The following is a 13760-nucleotide window of genomic DNA, read 5'->3' as shown; positions in this document are numbered from 1 at the left end:
TGCTGAAGGCAATCTGCTTTGTTGATTGTAGATGCAGTCAACTGATTATAGATGCAAATCCATCTGTGAAATACTCTCACAATAACTAGCAGGTCAGTGCTTGCCTAACCAAACAACTGGACTCCATAACCTAGCAAGTTGAGACACAAAATTAACCATCACATTAGGCAAACTAAATTAATATTTGGTAAAAACAAAAACACTACTTGGAGGGAAATGGTAACTACATTGCCTATTTACATTGAATTCTATACTTTCATTAAGCAAGAGCTAAATGCCATATCCTTTAATTACATCAACAATCCAGTTTTGCAGATGGGTACAGGAGGCTCAGAGAGTTAGAGAGTCACAAAGGCAGATAGCTAGGAAGTGGAGAAACTAAAATGTGAAGCCAGATTTTTCTTTCCCATTATATAGACACAGTCTTTCACCATGCAACACTGAGTCCACAATGAATAAGATAAGAAAATCTTCTTAGAGTGTTCCATACTGACATGCCCCAAATATCTCAAATATTTTGCCCACATCAATTATTGTATTTGCTTTCTCATTGTTTAAATGTTTACTACAAAAGCACTAAGCTTGAAAATATGTTGAATTTACTTTTATTTCCAAAATACTCTAGTGGGACAAAAAAATCTTGGATATTTTCCCTGAAAAAATCAAATATAGATGACAATTCTGTATAATATTGTAACAATTTCTCTAAACACAATCATATGGGTTCTATTTTCTAAAAATAAATTACGGTTTTGCCTTTTTTGCTTTTCTCTCTACTCTTATAGTTCTGATTTTATGTATGTTAGTTGACAGAATTCAGGAGAGAATGCCCCCGCAACAGTCTTTTAGCCTAAAATAGTTGCAAAGTTGCATCTTTTTGGGACACACTCCATAATGTAAATGATCTTATTGCCTAAATTTAGAAAACTATATGTGGAAACTGACAGGTCATTTGCATTTAGTTTGAGAAAGAAAATAGGCAGCCAATTTATCTTTGCTGTGAAGTTTTGAGAAATAAATACAAATCAAATACTTCAGGAACAGATTTTAAACTTAATTCCTGTCACATCTAAATAGGCATAGGTAGATCAGTTCCCTTTGGGTATCATTTGGTGCACATTTAAAACTTAGGATACTTTTTCCTCCCAAAATAAAGGTAATATAGCTTTTATTATGAAACTGAAAACTATGGACATTTTTTTAAAAAACAAAAAGTATTGTTCTATTTCTGCATTAGTCAAGATTTGTTGAGGGTAAATAACTGAAAACAACAGGAAGTTCCTTATAAGAATACAGGAGTTCATTACAGAATCCAAGGGCAGAAAAGGATTTGGGTCTCAAGAAACACTGGAAGCAGGAATTGGACATCCCTTAGATAAATGGAGATTATTTTTTTGCATTTCATCTCTGGTTCTCTCTCAGCATCATGAACACCTTTGTCTTTGTTTCTCTCTCACACACATACACACTCACACACCCACACCCACTGACACAACACCCACATACACAACCATTCACACATATCTCTTTGGCCTGTAACGCTTATGATGGAATATGGCCAACCCACAGCTCAGGCACATAGAAAGACTGATCAACTTTTTCTTGAAACTATTTTTTCAAAAGCTGTTAGATAGCAAATTAATTGAGTAAATACATTTTTTGTTAGTTTTGAATTGATATTTGACTTCAATGAAGTTATCATACCTTACACAAATACTGAAGTCAGATTGTGATAGTTGCTACATTACTTCTTAGGAAGTAATGGAGAATTATCTAAAATATTTTTATTCCTAGATTTCCAAAAATAACTGCTATGTACTTCATATTAGTGAGGATATCATAGTGTTGCTCCAAACTAATATTTCTTTGTAAATACTTCTGCAAGTCTTTTCTAGGCAAGAAAAGTGATTTTTTTTTTTTAATGATTTAAACATTAGTTGCTCAGTTGCAGGATTCTCAGGGGAAGAAAACTAAATAGGAAGTAGTAAGTTAAAATGGAATGTTACCACCTTCTCTGCATAATTGTGATAATAAGGATATGACAATAAAAGCTGCTGAACATAATCCAATGTATGACTAAACTATCCTTGGAAATCAATAGCTTGATACACACACACGCACACACACACACACACACACACACATATGATTTAGAAAAATAAGATATCACCCACCTGTCCTGCACAGAGTTCTTGGCTGCAAACAGGACTGATGTTGATTGACTTAAAAATATTAGCAATTTACTGGAAAATTATTGGGGAGTCACAGTATTGATGGGAGGGCTGGAGAACTAGGTTTGGAAAATGGGAGGGACCCAGATGGGGCCAATTGATCAGACACAAAGCCAAAGTAGCAACACAGGAGCGGACATCTAGGATAGAACTGGTGTTGCTGTTGCTAAATCCTGAACCCTCTGGCTGCACCCTTGCCATCATTGGTACTACTTGCGTGACACCGCCACTGGCTTCATTACCACTGGGTACAAGATGCTGCTATCGCATTTGCCCCATATGGTTCTTCACTCTGGCTTCTGGAGCTAGGGAGAGTGGCTATCTGCCCTCACCAAGACGCACACTGTGCAGAGATCTCTAAACTCTGGAATGAACCAAAATCCCTTGTACCCCTCCTCCCAACAAATGACCAGTACATTTCCTCTGCTGTAATGTGATGCAGAACATTCAGAGGCCATGAACAAAAGATGAGTTGGATGATTTTTGCATTTCCTAAGAATAATATTAGCGCAGTGATGCTCTACCTATCCAAGTCACTGACGTCTGGCAAGCTCACCCCTTCTGGACCACAACCAAGAATAAGAATGTGACCTAAAAAGAATCCTCTAGGCAGCCAGACTATTTGTTACAATGTTCACACACTGATGCTCACTCCCTTGACTAATGGGAGACCCCCAGACGTTCTCTGTTAGGGTCTCTTCATGCTTACTGTGTACATGATTCAAACAAGCTGGGTTTTCCTGGTTGGCAAACCCATGGCACATTAGAGACAACAAATTATATGAGGAAGGGCTGCTATTAGCAAATACATTGCTGGAAATGAGAAATGACCACTGACACCAAAGAGTCAGGAGACAGAAGATGGCAGACTTGGGGATGGAGGTGATAGGTATTCACACGCACACACACAAAGACACACCACTCAGCGATCTAAGGACCACTTGATTTGGTAACAGTAGAACTTTATACATCTCAAAGTGGGACAGACCAGGAATGAATAGACTCTGAAGGTGAAATAGACTAACTTCAGGGTATTGCAAGTGCTTGGGACAATTGTCAGCAGCAAACAAACCAAAGAGTTTAGACAGAGGGACAAGTGACACTAGTGATATTCAGTAATAAACACCAAGTAGTAGGTAGGTGGAGATTAATACCAAATGAAGCAGGTAGAAATTCAGGCAGAATCCTACTTCTAGGTGCCTGAAGTAGTGGTAATAATAATGATAAAAATAATTATAATAAATAGTAGTATGAAACATGTATTGAGTGCCTGTAATAGGACTGGATATGGTTCTACAAACTTGACTTATTTACCTTACTTAGCTATAAAATGTTATCCCTGGGAGAAAGGTACAATTATTATCTACTTCAGGACACTGCAATAAACGCTAGGAGGCAGCTGGGCCTTGACTTTAACGCAGGCAGTCTGGCTGCAGAATCAGTTTTAATCACTATTATATTCTTTTTATTTATAAAAAGGGGAGAGGAGACATAGACAGACTCAGGGAAGAAGGCCATGTGAAGATGGACACAAGAAAGACAGCCAGGTGAAGATAAAAGCAGATGCGTCTACAAGCCAAGGAACATCTGAGGCCACCAGAAGCCAGGAGAGAATCATGGGAGAGATCTCCATTTCTAGCCTCCAGAACTGTGAGACAATAAATTTTCTGTTGTTTTAAGCCATTATTTGTGGTACTCTGTTATGGAAGCATTAGGAAACTAAGACAATGCCTATGTAGGGCAAGACTCTAATGAAATGAACATTAATCTATTTGGTGGGTTCCCAAACACAAGTAAACAAAATAAGACTTGTGTTCCCAAACAAAAGTAAACAAAATAAGATACTTGTTTTGACCCCTGCCCTTATTTATTTATTTATTTTTTGGCATTTTGACCCCTCATTCTATCAAGCCCCTTTTATGCGTTATGATAGATTGAATTATATACCCCAGAAAAAAATATGTTCTTAACCCCATTCTTGTGGGTGTGAACCCATTGTAAATAGGACCTTTCAAAAATTGGTTAAGGCATGGCCCAAGTGAATCAGGTTGGGCCTTAATCTGGATTATTGGTGTGCTTTATAAACAAAATGAAATTCAGACATAAATAGAGAAAGCCATGGAGAGGAGCTAGAAAAAAGAAGTAAACAAAACTTGTAAAAGAAAAGAGAAGACATTGCCATGTGACAGGAAAGCCAAGAAATCCAAGGATTTCCATACTGCCAGAAGGCTACCAAACTTAGGAGGAAGCAACCTTCTATCCTCTTCACTGTGAGCCAGTGCATTCCCAGTGTTAAGCTAACCCATTGAGGTGTATTTGTCTTAACAGCCAGGGCATGTTAAGAATGGGATTAAGAACATGTTTTTTTCTGGGGTATATAATTCAAGCTATCATAACATGTAAACGGGGCTTGATAGAATAAGGGGTCAAAATGCCAAAAAAAAAAAATAAGGCCAGGGGTAAAAAAGGGGTTTGGTGAACAAAGGCTGCAGTAGGCTATAACGGTGAGGTATGGGTTTTGGAGATGGATAAATAAATCTTGGTTCCAGTACTGGGTCGAACACTTACTGGCTGTGACCATAGTCGAGTAAATCTCCTCTAAGCCTCAGTGTCCTCCTCTGTGAAATGGATATCAGATGCCTACTTTACAGTGGAGAATCGTAAACATCTTAATTTGAATAAAGGACCTAGCAGCATGTCTGCTACTAAGTGATGGCAGTTATTGTTAGTACAGAAGCACAGTAGGACATCTAGTTATTGATTCAAAAGAGGACTGTGGCAGCAAAACTGTTAGATTTCTTAAGCTTTGTAGTTTTTGTCATCTCTGGTTTATATCCCTGGAGTCTAGTAAAACAAAAAATCAAATAAACCAATCAACAAAAACACCTTTTGAGGAATTTTACCACTTTGTGTCTTGTTTTTGGGGGTTGAGAACAAGGGCTTCAGGGCCACCAATAGGAGGTAAGGACATTGGATTTTACTCCATAGCCAGTCTCACTGAAATGTGAAAATCTAGGTAAGGTATGTGCTGGAGCAGCATGAACAAGGAGAGGAAAGCAGGTGGAGTCCTTGGAGCTGTGTCAAAGAACAAAAAGAGATCATAAAATCCCAAAGAAAATCTTGCTATCTGAAAGTAGAAAAGCACAATACCTTCCCTGGTATTGAAGTCCAAGATGAGAGTGGGCCAAGGGACAAGTTTCATCTGTTTAGATTCATGCTCAGTAGGCAGTAAATATCCTCTGGCTTGGAGATAAGGACTCTAGATGCTTGGGAAGGTGGGAGGTAGGTAGTGTTGAGGCTGTAAATATGAACGATGAAGGGATCTGGCAACAGGAAACAGGCAGCACTATCTTGTCCTTTGCAAGACCCTCCTAATTGACTTCTCCATCTCCATTCTTAATCTCCAGTACAGATTTTCACAAATATTCTGTTCCTAACTTGTGTTTACTGTCTTCTCTTCCACTCTTCCTTTACATGTTTCTCCTGAAGTCAAGATACAGAACTTAAGATTCTGTTTCCCCATGCTGAATGGCTTTGCTCCCATCCTTCAAGGTTTATCCTCCCCAGGTCACCTCTTTGGAAAGAATTACCTGATTTTGCCAACTAAATGGAATCCATCTGTATTTTGTTCCTGTTTGTATTTGCATTATTAATAACTGGGTTCATATCTATATCAGTCAAGATAGGAGAAGTTATGCTACAATAACAAACACCCTCAAAATATCCCAGTTTCTTTTCTCCGACATTGTCCTGGAGGTTCTAGCCAGGGTGATTAGGAAAGATAAAGAAACAAAAGGCATTTTAGTTTGGAAGGAAGAAGTAAAACTGTATTTGCAGATGGTATGATCCCGTATGTAGAAAATCTCAAGGAATCCACTAAAAAACTACTAGAACTAATAAAATAAGTTCATTAAGGTTGGAGTATACAAGAACAAAATACAAAGTCAATTGCATTTCTATATATTCCAACGAACATGGAAAAAAATTAAGAAAACAAGTTCATTCACAGTAGTATCAAAAATAATAAAATAATAAATTTAACAGAATTGTAAGATTTAAATGCCAAAAACTACAAAACATTACTGGAAAAGATTAAAGAAGACCTAAATAAACAGAAAGACTTCCCATGTCAATAGATCAAAAGACTCTTCTTAAGATGGCAGTACTAAAACTCCCAAATAGCTAAAACAATCCTGCAAAAAAGGACAGAGTTGGGGGATTTACACTTCTGGATTTCACGACTTATTTCAATATTAATACATGGTGGTACTTTATGGTACTGGAATAAGAATAAATATGTGTAGACTAAAATAGAATTGGAATCTTGAGAGCCCAGAAATAAGACCTTATGCTTTTGGGCAATTGATTTTTATCAAAGGTGCCAAGACAATTCAATGGAATAAAGAGGAGTCTTTTCAAAAAATGGTTCTTGGGCAACTGGATATCCAAAAGGATGAATGCAAAAGGATGAATTTCTGTCCCTACTTCACATGATGCACAAAGATGTACTCAAAATGAATCACAGATCTAAATGTAAGAGCTAATACTCTAAAACACTTACAAGAAGACATAGGAGTAAATCTGTATGACTTTGGGTTAGGCAATGATTTCTTAGATGACACCAAAAGCACAAGTGATAAAAGAAAATATTGAAACACTGGACTTCACCAAAATTAAAAACTTTTGTCTTATAAACAGTATCATCAGGAATGTGAAAAGACAACCTACAGAACAGAAGAAATCTTTGCAAGTCGTATCAGTGATAAGGGACTTGTATCCAGAATATATAAAGAACTCTTTTAACTCAACAATAAGAAGACAAATAACCCCATTGTAAAATGCTCAAAGAATTTTAGTAGACACTTCTTCAAACAAGATTTACTGAGTACAACAAAGTGTATTCAACATTGTTTCTAATTAGGGAAATGCAAAGTACAACCTCAGTGGGATTTCACTCACACCCACTTGACTGGCTATAATAAAAAAAAATCCACACAATGCTTGAACACGAATTTTTGTAGCAGCGTGATACATAAATACCACAAAGTGGAAATAACCTAAATGTCCATCAATGAAAGGATAAACAAATGTGATATATACATACAATGGAATGCTATTCAGCAATAAAAAGGAACAAACTACTGAGAGATACCACAACATGGATGAACTTCAAAAACAGTATGCTTAGTGAAAGAAGCCAGTCATACAAGACCACATATTATAAAAAGTCTGTTATGTGAAATGTCCAGTATAGGAAACTCTACAGGGATAGAAAGTAGATTAGTGATTACCTAGGGCTGTGGGACAAGGGGGAAATGGGGCATGACTCCTGATGGGTATATGATTTCTTGGCATGATGAACTGTTCTAAAATTAGATTATAGTGATGGTTACACAACTCTGTAAATATACTAAAAACCACTGAACACTTTAAATGGGAGAATTCTATGGCATATAAATTATATCTCAATAAGGATGCTTTAACATTTTTCAGTGGTTTGACACAATAAAAGTTTCTCATGCTACATAGTCAATGCAGGCTGAGGAAGTGGCTCTGATCATAGCAGACACTCAAAGGCTCTGGTTGATGAGAGCTCCAAGGTGAGAACACCAAGGTAAGACAAAAGGAAGGTGGGGCATTGCCTACTGGCCTTAAAGCTCCAAGCATGGAACAATGCACATTACTTTAACTCATGTTTCATTGGTCAAAAGAAGTCACTTATTCACATCCACCTTCAGAAAGACAGGGAATTTCAATTCTACTTTAAGCCCAGGAGAAGAGATGAATTGGAATATTTGTCGAGAGTTCTAATAAACACCACAGTGTCCTACCTTGTTTCCTGGATTATGATTCCTGAGGACAGTGAGTACAAATTCCTCTCTGCAATGGAAAAGCATGTTTCCTCAAATTCTTTCTTCTTTTCTTTTTAAATAAGATGGAGGTATTTAAGTTTACAAAGGAAAAACCTTAGGCACCAGCCTGGCATAGAGTTCTCTTTACACTAAATGTTTCATAGTTGTGTACCAGTTGAATAAGTGAACATGAAATGATTCAGCAGCAATGGAGACTAGTGAATGATTAAAAGCACCATGTGAGAGTCAAGGATGAGTACAGCAGGAGTTCAGAAAGGAGGAGATCAAGGTGAGCCGAGGTCTCGCCAGCATGGTAGTTGATGTTCCCAACCCATATATCGTGTATCAGTACAGATGGATCACTAAGAACTGCTGCAGTGACCCAGATGGAAGGTGTAATCTGTGTCACGGTTTGTTTTCTTCCCAGATATGGCTCGGGCAAAGCCCTGCAAGCTTAATGAGGACAGAGGAAGAATTGGATCTGGAATCACTTAACCTTTCTGAATCTCTGTTTGCAAATCAAGATAGTAAAATGTAGCTGTATAACACTTTAAAGCCCTGTGATAAAAGATGTCATTAGTATTGTGTGCAGAATCTATTAAGAGCAAAACCGTACTCCATGGATATGGAGTTGCTGAATATGTCAAAGCCTTAATAGCCAGTCGGGAGGGAAATCCTATTTATCTGCTGAATTCAGAGATTTCACAGAAATGCTTTATTAAAGACCTCCTTCTTTCCAACCATTCATTAGCAGTATAGTTACATGCACACTTAAGTCATTTTTACATTATGGAGGGGTGTTAAATTAAAAGGAGTGCTGACAGTGCATTCAAGACGTGGCTAATTCATTTCATATGGTCTTTAAAGCAAAAGTTTATTGCTGTGTCAGCTGATAATTTCCATTTCCTTCACATTCCTATTAGATATATGCCTTTGTTAATTTCAGTTCTTCATGCCAGGACCTTTTTCCCCTAAGGAGGTTTTTTATGTGTCCACTCTTGGTATTGGTTGATACAGTGATCTGAGTAAACTGATACTGACCATGTCTTCTCCATCTGGTTTGCAGACAACTCTAAACACCTTCTTTTAGAAGGTTAACCTTCTTTTAAAAAAGGTTAACCTTCTTTTAGAAAAGTCTGCTAATTTTTTTATCTTCAGTTTTTCTAAGAAAAAGTTTAAAAGCATTTTTTTTTTCTTCCACCAGAAGGGAACATAATAATTTCAGTTTTTCTTCTTGGGGAAGAAAAAAAAAGCCACATACATTTAAATCTTAGTTTAAGCTATTTTAAAATAAGGAAAAAATAACCAAGAGATAAGGAGCAGCTTTCAACTTTTGAAAACTACTTATGATTATGGAAAGAGTAGAAACGTGACAAACCATCAGAAAACTGGAATGGCAGACAAACCATAACTTAAAATTTATATACTCAATCTTAATAGTTATGGTTTTTGGAAAGATGTAGAATTTCTATCAGGAAGGTAAAGCAAAACCATTTCTTTGCCATACCCACTGATCTTAGGTTTTGATTTATTAGAATTATGCAATGCTTGGAATAGAGGAGCTGCTTAATAAATGTTTCTAGAATGAATTGCTCTTGCCCTGGCAAATGATCTGGAATATATTAAAATAGCATATAGGCTGTTGCATCTAGCAGGGAAGTGCATACCTGCAATAGCACCAAGAAAACCATATGTGGAGCAGAATATTTTTAGTCCTTCCCTAGGGGAACCACACCTACTGCTAATTCTAAAAAAGAAAAACTCACAGTCTAGAGTTGCAAAGACAATAATGAATAATGTTCTGGACATTTCCATAAAGGACTTCCAACATTTATTTACATAGATTTAAAATTTACCCCTGCTCTTTTTGCTTGCCCGTCAGAGGAGAAGAGGCAAAATCTAACATGCAATGCTTTACACCTATGAGATACAGTTAATTTCAGCAAGAATGCCTTGAGCTCCTATTATCTTATTTGGATTGCGAGGTGCATGATTGAAGGTAGGACCCTGAGGAAAGATAGAGTCAGGGAGAAAAAAAATGACATTAAAATTTTAGTCCTGATAAAATTATAAAGGAGCAGAAATTGATATTTACTTTATGCATTGTTATTTTCTAATTCCCTTACTTCTATTTGGCTTAATGATATGAGAATTATGGTAAGTGAAGAAAGCCCTCCATCTGTTAAAAATTTATAATAAAGCATTTAATCTTATGGACAAGTACATAGAGACCTAGGAATTTTCTCACAATTGAAGTAAGTGCAGGCGCCCACCTTTAGTTAAGTGTAGCTGAAATAGATTTTTGAAAGATTGATGTCTAATACATGGAAAGATTTGCAACAATTTCTAAGGGTCTAGTACTTTTCTCTGTTCTCAAGTGAGATTATATATATATATACACACACACAGTAGGCAACCGGTGTGATGCTAATAGTATTTACTTACAAATTAGAAAGACAATTCACCATGTAGTATAAATAAATCATGCAGCAGATATCTATTATGTTCTTTCTCTCTCCATAATCCATTCCATGTTTTCATTCCAAGTGCTTGCAGGACTGGCTCTGACTGCCATGTCCATATAACATTATCCCAGCACCTTCCACATTGATCAGTTCAAGGGTGGGATGGTCAGAGTCCTTTCTCTGATAATTTGGACCTGTAGCAGATATAGCCAGGAGGCATCAGTGGTCATGTTCTTTTCTGTGGACAAGAGAAGTGAGGAAGCTAGTCTGGACAGAGAGAGTAGGGTCAAGAGGTAGAATAAGCATCAGAGTGAGAGAGTGAGCTGGAATGCAAGAGAGAAGAGGAAGAGAGGGAAATCAATGCACTTAGATAAGAGACAAATGGCAGAGAAAGGGTCTAGGCAGAACCTGAGTCCTGAGGTCCCAGTTACTCTCGAGGCCTTGCTGCATCCAGCCATTAGGTTCCATGGGAAACTGTTCCCTTATGAGGAAGTGCCTAACTATCTCCAATGGTTTCAGTTTTTGCCACCATGCCAGTGTTATATCTCCAAGGAATAGTCTAGTTTTTTTCTGGGTTTTTATCTCCCCATCTTCTCTCTTACTTGATTGGGGGGCCTTTTTCCCTCCACCACACCACCACAAAGGAGAAACAATGATTTGAAGAAACCTACCAAACTGACAGAGAAGAAGCTTGTTTGGAGGCCCATTTCTCCTCCTCCACCCCTTGGAGCCATTAGATAACACAGTGCCTTGGGAAGGTGAGAGAGAAGGCAGAGAATTACCTAAAAATGAATGAAAGGGGGAGGGTGGCTTGGAGGGACAAGGGTGAAAACTTTCAGTCACAGGGGACCTAGGGCAGAGTGGAAGGACTGAGAGGTGGAGCACCTCCCTCCCTGCCCACTCGTCACCTACCATTCAATAGCCCGGGGCCCTGGTAGATCAGAGGGCAGAAGATTTAATCCCCTTCATGGGGCTGGGGACATGAAGAAAGATTTTTCTCCTCATCAAAATGGAACTAAGCAGGCCTATGAGTGAGCAGGGAAGGAGGATCCAGCATGACTGTTAGCACTACTGCAAAGAGTTACAGCCAAACCACAACCACAGTTCCCAACATCGTGGCTGTGTCTCTATAAGCAGAGGGAAGAGCAAGTGATTATTTGGATATCTGGGATAATTAAAAGGAAAGTATATAAGACTGAAACCATTACCTAACTTATCACAATGTTCAGATTAAGATCTGTGATGTTAACAATTGTCGTTGGATGTTTGTCTTCTGTTTGAGGAAGAGCTCACTTGAGGCTATACTTGGAGTAGAACCAGTTTAAGTGTCAAGAAGAAATGTAATTAAAATAAGACTTGAGGAGAAAAGGATGCAATCTTTCTTTCTAAACTGTAGCCAAGAATGTAAAGATACCTCTGATATCACTGGGATAATTCAATCTAAATACACCCCTCTTCCATTTGGAATAGACTGGTCTTGGGAGAATGAATTAACAAGAAGTATTAACAAGCATATGAATGTTTAGCTAATCCTGCTGTCCTTTTGTCTCCAAGAAACAGATCTTTGATGAGGCACAGGATGATCATGTGTGCTTGGCCCTGTCTGCTTCTCCCTGTTGCACTCATCTAAGAAGGAATAGCAGCTGACATTAGGCCCTGGTCAGACAGCAAGTCAACCAACTGTCATTAACAGTCTGTATCCATTGCCACCTTTGTCATATCTTTGCCCACTTGACTTCTGGCCTGCCCGATATCTCCAATCTTAGCTGCTCTCCCACTCAGTTTCTTCCAAGCTTCACAACCCTCTATATTCTGATCATGCGCTCAACTCCCAGATTACTGATACCTGCCTACACCAGCCATGGAGGAAGCCATCTGCTTCAGGGGAAGTGGGAGTTCCCATCTGCTCAAACACATGACTGAGAACTCTGGTTGCAAGGAAGTGGGGCAAAGGGAAGCCTGGAATTAGGCAGGAAGTGGAAGGAATAGAGACAGTTTGTCACACAGTATAAAGGCTTCTTAATTGGGCACAATTTTAAGCATTGGGATATAGAGATAAATATGAGCCTCACTTTCTTAGTGGTGTCGGCAGAAAGGAAACAGCTCAATAAATAGTTCAAGATACTTTAGGTATTAAGAACTATGATTTTAAAAGGGAGATGGCAATAAGGATAGGCAATCCAATTTAGATAGGGTGGTCTTTCTGAGGAGGTGATATTTGAGCTGGACCTGAATGATGGAAAGGAGTCACTCATGCAGCAGCCCAGAGGAAGAGCATCCCAGGCGGGGGAAATGACCAGTGCAGGAGTCTTCAGTTGGAAAAACTTGGATGTGTTGGAAGGTCACTGGGGCTGGGGCATAATTAATGAGGAGCAGGATGGGTTGCCAATTCCTACAGGGTATTGCATGCTATAGTAAGGTGCTTAGGCAGCCTTTGGAGGGTTTTAAGTCAAGAAGTAACATCATCAGATTTATGATATAAAAAAGCTAAGTTTGGCTTGTATGTGGAAAAAAGCTGCTGGAAGGCCAGAGTAAAAGCAGAGAGATCCCAGGAGGGTCGAGGGCATGAACTAGAGATGCTGAGTAATTTGCCAATAGATACTCAGCTATTAAATCACGAACAAGTGGCAAGTGGCCTGTGGGAGTAGAACAGGTGAACAGAAGCACGCTACCCTCCTCTGGTCCTCTTATTCTCTCTCACCTAGAATGTCAGACAATATTCCAATTTGCCCAGCATTCCAACTTGCCAAGGAACCAAGGGAATGGATGTTTGTCATTGTTTTTGGCAATCTGACACCTTTAAACATGACTACCTAAGGTTTTCTACCTTAAATGTCCATCTGTCTCTTAAGTAAGATATTAGGAACTAATTTTTCCAGCCTTTTTAAAGATATGGCACAAGCCCCGGATCTAGCTGCTGCCCACCAGAGATGCCCACAAGCAGGTCACAGGTTTGGAAGGTACTGCTGATGGGGAGAAGCAGGTGCTGAGAAGGACCCATTCTGGTGAGGGCAGACCCGGAGACATGTGGTTTGCGAAAGAGGAAGAGGAGGACGCTCAGGGCTGCTGATGTGAGATGCTGTGCGGGGCCTCCAGGCCTGGTTCTCCATCCTCCTAAAGATGCCAAAAATTTCCTAGTGTCCTTAAAACATTACTTTTCTGTTTAAATCAATTGGTTCTTTTTGTTGGCTACTTAAGAACCATGGCTGATA

General features: G+C 38.6%; 1 long non-coding RNA gene across 1 annotated transcript in view; it reads left to right on the top strand.

Annotated features, from left to right (window-relative positions):
* Positions 1–13760, top strand: part of LOC119528589 — a 166458-nt gene that overhangs the window by 7825 nt on the left and 144873 nt on the right. The window contains exon 2 of the long non-coding RNA XR_005215753.1: positions 3711–3881. This is a non-coding gene — a long non-coding RNA (uncharacterized LOC119528589). The remainder of the gene's footprint in view (positions 1–3710; positions 3882–13760) is intronic.

This window comes from Choloepus didactylus, chromosome 3 (assembly GCF_015220235.1).
Source record: "Choloepus didactylus isolate mChoDid1 chromosome 3, mChoDid1.pri, whole genome shotgun sequence".
Taxonomy (NCBI): domain Eukaryota; kingdom Metazoa; phylum Chordata; class Mammalia; order Pilosa; family Megalonychidae; genus Choloepus; species Choloepus didactylus.
The sequence above is the reverse complement of the archived record's forward strand: the minus strand, read 5'-3'. Positions and strand labels throughout refer to the sequence as shown.